General features: G+C 40.4%; 1 protein-coding gene across 5 annotated transcripts in view; it reads left to right on the top strand.

Moving 5' to 3' along the window:
• Positions 1-338: 338 nt before the first annotated feature.
• Positions 339-6,864, top strand: part of SHLD1 (shieldin complex subunit 1) — an 82,882-nt gene continuing 76,356 nt past the window's right edge. Inside the window, exons 1-3 of one of the 5 annotated variants that reach the window (XM_043980455.1) lie at positions 340-406; positions 577-854; positions 6,342-6,388. The gene's annotated coding sequence lies outside the window, so the exon portion shown is untranslated. Of the gene's footprint in view, positions 407-576; positions 855-6,341; positions 6,389-6,864 lie in introns of all 5 variants that reach the window. The other 4 variants (XM_043980456.1, XM_043980453.1, XM_043980457.1 and 1 more) reach the window with 4 other exon arrangements.

The following is a 6,864-nucleotide window of genomic DNA, read 5'->3' as shown; positions in this document are numbered from 1 at the left end:
TGAAAAAAGTGAGATCATCTACATGAAAATGCTCTGAAAGCGATAATGTGATCTAGAAACCTAACATTACACTGTTAATTCCTCGTTATCTCTTCTGAAATTTTCCATTTTTTTCATTTTCATTTAATTCATCTCAGAACTGCCCTGACCTGTTTTTAAACTGCAGCTTCAGGGGAACCAGGTACACGACTGGTGCCTTGCTCTCCACAACCAGGCTTGGACTAGCAAAGCTCCCTTCCAGCAGCAATTGCCCTTAACCAAAATGGCCGCCGCAGCCTTTCCCTTCTAATGCTGATCGCCAGCACCCAAGATGGTGCTATCACTTCCTGTTGGAGTCTGTTTTCCCTTAACAAAGATGGTGGCTGTATTTCCTGTTCTGCAATGTGCTGACGGCCGCCTTAGGCTGGTGAGTATGGTTCCGGTATATTATCGCTAAGTCTCTGGCTTCTGTTAACTGCAGGAGGCCTTGGCCTTGGGTGACGGAAGGGGGAGTCTGGCCCGGTGTCTAGTTGGCAGCAAGGGAATGACGTCCGTGCTTGGTACTAACGCTATGAAACTGTCTCTCTCTCTCCCCAGCATCCCTCCCTCCTCGCTCTCAGCCCATGCAACAGTAGCTTTTCTGCAGGGCTACAGCTTTCTGTGCTGGCGTTTGGGGAATTGACTGTTACTGACTCAGAGTTAACAGTGTCTGGATGGATGATCCCGGGTTCAGATCACAAATTGGACATTCCTAAGCGATCTGGGACAAGTCAGCCAAGCTCTGGGTCTGTTTCCTCGTCTGTTAAATGAGGGGCTGGTTTTGGAGGACCCCCGAAGTCTTTTTCAGCTTTAAATCGTGACTGTAGGAACCCAAGGTGACTGATATTCCGTGAGAACCCAGCTCTTGTGCCCCTCATTCCCACAGTATTACCTTTGTACAGCCTTCCTCACTTAAATCCAATTCATTGCAAGCCATGACTTCTGCGGAGGTCCTCTTTAGGAAGGAAGGACAAACAACAGACAAATCAAGCATTACAATCAATAGGATTAAATGCAATAACAGTTTATTTAGCACATACTTATGTGCATTTAGGGATCCAAAGACAGAAAACAATGGCAGTACTCCTCCTGGAGGGGATGAAACCTGTACACATACACATACACACACACACACACACACACACACACACACACACACTCTCTATATAGGGGTAGGAAGAAGAACATTAACAGCTGGGGTAGAAATCAGGACAGGCTTCCTGGAGGAGGTGGCATCTGAGCTGTGCTTTGAAGAAAACTAGGGAATTAAATGCTATTTATTCCAACGAAGCCTTCATCCTCAACTGATTATAACTTCAGTTTCATAAATGGAAGCGATCTCAGAGGCTCTCTGATCCAAAGCTTCTTAAACTGTGGGTTGAAACCCCAATATACTCAATGTGTGGTTGCAAAAAATTTGGCAATAGTAAAAGGTTATATATACCTATTTTATATAATTACATACCCAAGTGAAAAGGAATTGAGAGTGGAAAAAGTTTAAGAAGCCCTGCTCTAGTCCAGCCTCTTCACCTTAAAGGAAACTGAGGCCCAAGAGGGGTAAGTGACTTGCTGTGAATTAGCCAGAAATTGTCAGAAATAAGATTTGAACTGGTTTTCTTTACTTCTGGACCAGCACTGGGATCCCCTAATCTACCTCCCAGTGAAGAACATTTTGAAGCACATTGCACTTACTACATCATGTTTTATATTCTTAATTTTAAAATAGGAGTTGAACATTTTATATTGGTTTCTTTAAGGAAAAGGGGGGGAGCTAAATGAAGCTGATATCAGCTTAACTGATGAAAAGAAAAAAGAAAAAATGGGTTTCCCTTCTCTTGATATACCAGATTTGGTATGGTTAGGGGCTGAGTATATATAGTTACAGCATGTACCTTATTCTATAGCATAAGGAAGAAATATCCATATAAAGCATTATAGATGCATATAATTTAAAAAACTTTATTGATATCTTTCATTTTTATATCACCATAATTTCCTACTATATATAACCTTCCCTGTTTTCCTTATTAGGGAGGATAGGAAGAATTTTTTGAAAAGCAGTTTAGGGGGCAGCTAGATGGCGCAGTGGATAGAGCACCGGCCCTGGAGTCAGGAGTACCTGAGTTCAAATTCGGCCTCAGACACTTAACACTTACTAGCTGTGTGACCCTGGGCAAGTCATTTAACCCCAATTGCCTCACTAAAAAAAAAAAAAAGAAAAAAGAAAAAGAAAAGCAGTTTAGCAAAATAAACTATCATACTCAACCAGTATGACATCATAAGGCATACACTATTAAGAAAGGAAAGGGAACACTTCTTGAAAAAGAAATGGTATTTCCCTTCCAAAGGTGTAGAGGTAGGTCATACAGGGTCAAAGCCAGTTTAAGGTAACCATCCCCCAAACTGATTGCAAATTCAGTTATTCCCAGACTATTACAAGGGCCTCTCAAACTCTCCTTGTTCTTTATGTTTTTTCCAGTAAGAATGCTGTAGGATGAGTTTTCATTTAGCAGTAAAGTTATTTTGCAAATACAAATGGTTCTTATTTTTAAAAGGAGTTCTGCTTATCAGCAAGTCTTTCCTTGGTACAGTGCCCAGTCCTGGAACATGTTTGGTATTTAACATATGATGATATTATATATTTTTTTATCCTGGTGTTGTGCTATTCTTTCTGGGAAAAGAAATCTCATCTTATCACAGTTCTGATAAAACACTAGGTTGGGTATTTGGCTGTTGACTTCAAACTCTACTTTGCAGTCAAAGGTCACAGAATTTTAGCACCATTGCAGCTGCTAAACACAGATTATGTTTCATCGACCTGTTTTTCAGACTAGGGAGACATAGCAGTAAATCAAGAGACAGCCATGGGCACCCACAACTTAGGAGCTTTCTGAAATTTGAGGCTTGACTGGCTAATGTGGCAGAAATTTTTAAAAAAACAACTAGGATGTTTTTGTTTCTTTGAGAACCTTGAACTTTCAGGTCACTTCAGAGTGAATCAGCTAAAACGTGATTCATCCACATGTAGAACATATGTGGCAATAGATCCTGACCTAGGGCTACGGTACTGGACTTTCAGTCAGAAAGACCTGGATTTGAATTCTACCTCAAACACTTAGGAGCTGTGTGACCCTGGGCAAGTCACATAGCCTCTCTCAGACATAGGATTTGGGGGTTTTTTCTACTTTAAAATGTAGAAAATAATAACTGTAGTATTTGTCCTAAAGCAGTAGTTCTCCAAGTGTTGTCCAGAGATTCCTGAGGGGCAAGAATATTCTGGAGCCTGCGCTAACATCACAGTTTCAGTATAAACATGTACATTGACAAATGTTGCAATTTAGTGCTTGGTTTATTGTTTAGTTGATTGTCTAAATTTCAGAAAGCGGTGGAGAAAACGCTGATGCAGATTAAACTTGAAAGTGTGTCATGTATAAAATTTTGCCCCCAGAGAGAACTGGTTGTTAAACATTTATCAGCATACCACTGCATAAGTTTCCCTGAGATCTTTTCGGGGAGGTCTCCAAAGTCAAAGCTGTTTTCATAAAAATGCTAAGATATTTTTTGCCTAGTAAAATAATCTTTTTTCCAGCCACTTATCTTTATGAGTTTGGATTTTCTTCAAATACTTCAACCAAAACAACATATCAGAGCATATATGAATACAGAAGCAGGTATGAAAATCCAGCTATCTTCTATTAAGACAAACATTAAAGAGATTTGCAAAACACCCCCCCCCCAAAAAAAACCCAAAAAACAAATGCCACTTCTCACTAACATTTTTTGGAAAATAGATATTTCATAAAAACATGTTAACATGGAATAGGTTTATTATTTTTAAAGTTTGTTATTTTTAATATCTAATATGGCAAATAACAATAGATAAAACCCGTATAAGCAAAAACTCTTTTTTGTCCTCAGTAATGGTCAAGAGCGTCAAGGAGTCCTAAGACCAGAATGTTTGAGAACCTCTGCCTTAGAGAGCTATTGTGAGACCCAAATGTTCTTAGTGTTTTGCAAGACTTAAATCACATATAAAATCAGCAATTATTATCATCATTGTCATCAGTATTGTTATCGTCTAATAGCATGGGTTTCTCAGGTTGACATGTCTACTCTTCTAAGCTAAATTTATTAAGATAGTAATTTAGACTATAACAGGGGCAGTTAGGTGGTGCAGTGGATAGAGTGCTGGGCCTGGATTCAGGAAAACTCCTCTTCATGAGTTCAAATCTGACCTCAGACACATATTAGCTAAGTGACCCTGGGCAAGTCACTTAACCCTACTTGCTTCAGTTTCCTCATCTGTAAAATGAGCTGGAGAAGGAAATGACAAACCATTGCAGTATCTTTACCAAGAAAACCCCAAATGGGGTTGCGAAGAGTCAGGCACAACTGAAAAATGCGAGAACAACAGCAATAATTTACACTAAAGCAGTGAGTAGGAAGCTATAAAAGGAAATAAACTGCATAACAGTAGAAACAGCTTTGACTCTGGAGTAAAAGATCCTGAGTTCAAATGCCACCTTTGGTTTTTTTGTGTGTGAGGTAATTGGGGTTAAGTGACTTGCCCAAGGTCACACAACTAGTAAGTGTTAAGTGTCTGAGGCCGGATTTGAACTCAGGTCCTCCTGACTCCAGGGCCATTACTCTATCCACTGTGCCACCTAGTTGCCACCCCCCCCCCTTTGATTCTAACTTTCCATATGACTCTGGGCAAATTACTTAACCTTCCTCAGTTTTTTTAATCTGCTTAGTAAAATGAGTGGGTTAAATGGCCCCCTAGGTGCCTTCCAGTTCTCCAGCTATGGTTCTAGGATCCTTGCAAGCCAGTTAGTTATAGAATGTCAGAACTGGTCATTTAGTCTAATGAAACTGAAGCCCTCCAGGCCAGTGTGTTTTGCACTAGACCTCACTGTTTACTTAAGTGACTCAGTCTTATCTATAAAATAAAGAGAAGTTCAAGGAGCTGTAAGCCCCTTCTAGCTTTAGAATTCAAATGATTATATGGAATGAGCCAATATTTTTAGCAAGAATTCTTTAGTGGTTGCATAGAACATTGCAGCTTTCAGATTCGATTTATTTCCAGACATGTAGGAAGATAACCTGCACATTTCAAGTAGTACAGAAAGATTCTTTGACAAGATGGAGTATATTGTATCAAATACAGTAAACCTTTTGTTCTTTGTTAGGAACCTACATAGTTTGCTTCAGAATTAAAGCGTTCACTTTAAATCCAAAGCAAATGCTTTGTAATCCCTGATTTCCTTTCAAATCACTGATCTTCTTATCTTTAATGGCATATTGGAACCATGCTATAGTCTGCAAGGCCTAGATTTGCATTCCCAGGGGAGCTTCCCTACTAGCAGAAATGCCAGCTCTTTTCCACTGATTAAATCCCTGAGTTAGTTAGACTTTCAGAAAGCTGGTGAAGAATACTGGGAAAGTTATTTGAGGTTGCGCTAATTTGCGTGGCCAGAGGCATTATTAATGGTTTCCATTTCATGCTAAAATGGTCATTGGTAACCCTGTTCCTTATAGTTCCAGAGTGAACTTGCTTATTGCAAACACACATGCCAGAGGGGTTGAGAGGCTGAGGACATAGGTTATATAGCATTGTGGTAGACAGATAGGCCCTTTCAGGGATGTTCCAGAGCACTGACCATATGATCCTAGGTCAAGAGTCCGAAAGAGATTTCAGAGGCCACCCAATCCCACCCTCTTTTTACCTTTGAGAAAACTGAGGCCCAGGGAGGTTAAATGTCTTCCCCAATGTCCTGTGAGAGGTGGGAGTTGGCCTTCCTGCAGTATAACTCTGTCCAGGTCACATTCCTACTTAGCAAACTCCAGTGGTTCCCTAGAAGCTCTAGGATCAAATATAAAGTCCTTTATTTGTCACTTAAAGCTTCCCACAAGCCAGCGCCTTCCTACCTTTCCAGTCTTCTTATCCCTTATTCTACTCTTCCCAACCACAACACTATTTTCTGCCTCTGCTTTTGTACTGGCTGTCCCCTGTGCCTGAAATGTTCTCCCTCCTCACTTCTGCCTCAGTGTCCCTGGCTCAACTTGTACTTTCTGCAAGAGGCCTTTCCAGGTCCCTCCAGCTGCTGAGATTGCCTTTCATCTGCTCTGCATATATTATACACACCTAGTTACTTACATGTAACATTAGACTATAAGCTCCACCCAGGCAGGGTTTTTTTGTTGTTGTTGTTGTTGTTGTTGTTGTTTTGTTTTTGCTTTTGTAAGAATAAGAACGGCATTTATATAGCACTTTAAGATTTGCAATGTGCTTTACAAACATCTCATTTTATCCTCACAACTAGGTGCTGTTAGTATCCCCATCTTACAGATAACTAAGACAGATAAGAGGGTAAGTGACTTGCACAGGCTCATACAGCTATTAAGTGTCTGAAGCTAGATTTGAATTCAATTCCTGATTCCAGGTCCAGTGTTGTATCCACCTCACTCCTTACCTGCCATCCCAAACTTTTAGCATAATGCTTGGCCCATGTTAGTTTTATTTGTGTCTAACACTTTGTGGCCTCTTATTGGTTTTCTTGGTAAAAATCATGGTGGTTTGCCATTTCCTTCTCCAGTAGATTAGGGAGAACAGAGGTTAAGTGACTTGCTCAGGGTTACACAGCTAGTGAGTGATGTCTAAGGCCAGATTTGAACTCAGGTCTCCCTGGACTCTAGGCCCAATGCTCTATATACTGGGCCACCTAGGTACCCATAGTAGGCCCTTAATAAATACTTATTGACTGACTGATTCCACTGCAGTGCTTTTTCCACTGAACCAGCTGCCTCTGAGATAGTTATTTTCCTCCAGTCTTTGAATATCAAGTC

Source organism: Dromiciops gliroides, chromosome 2, assembly GCF_019393635.1.
Source record: "Dromiciops gliroides isolate mDroGli1 chromosome 2, mDroGli1.pri, whole genome shotgun sequence".
Lineage (NCBI taxonomy): Eukaryota > Metazoa > Chordata > Mammalia > Microbiotheria > Microbiotheriidae > Dromiciops > Dromiciops gliroides.
The sequence above is the reverse complement of the archived record's forward strand: the minus strand, read 5'-3'. Positions and strand labels throughout refer to the sequence as shown.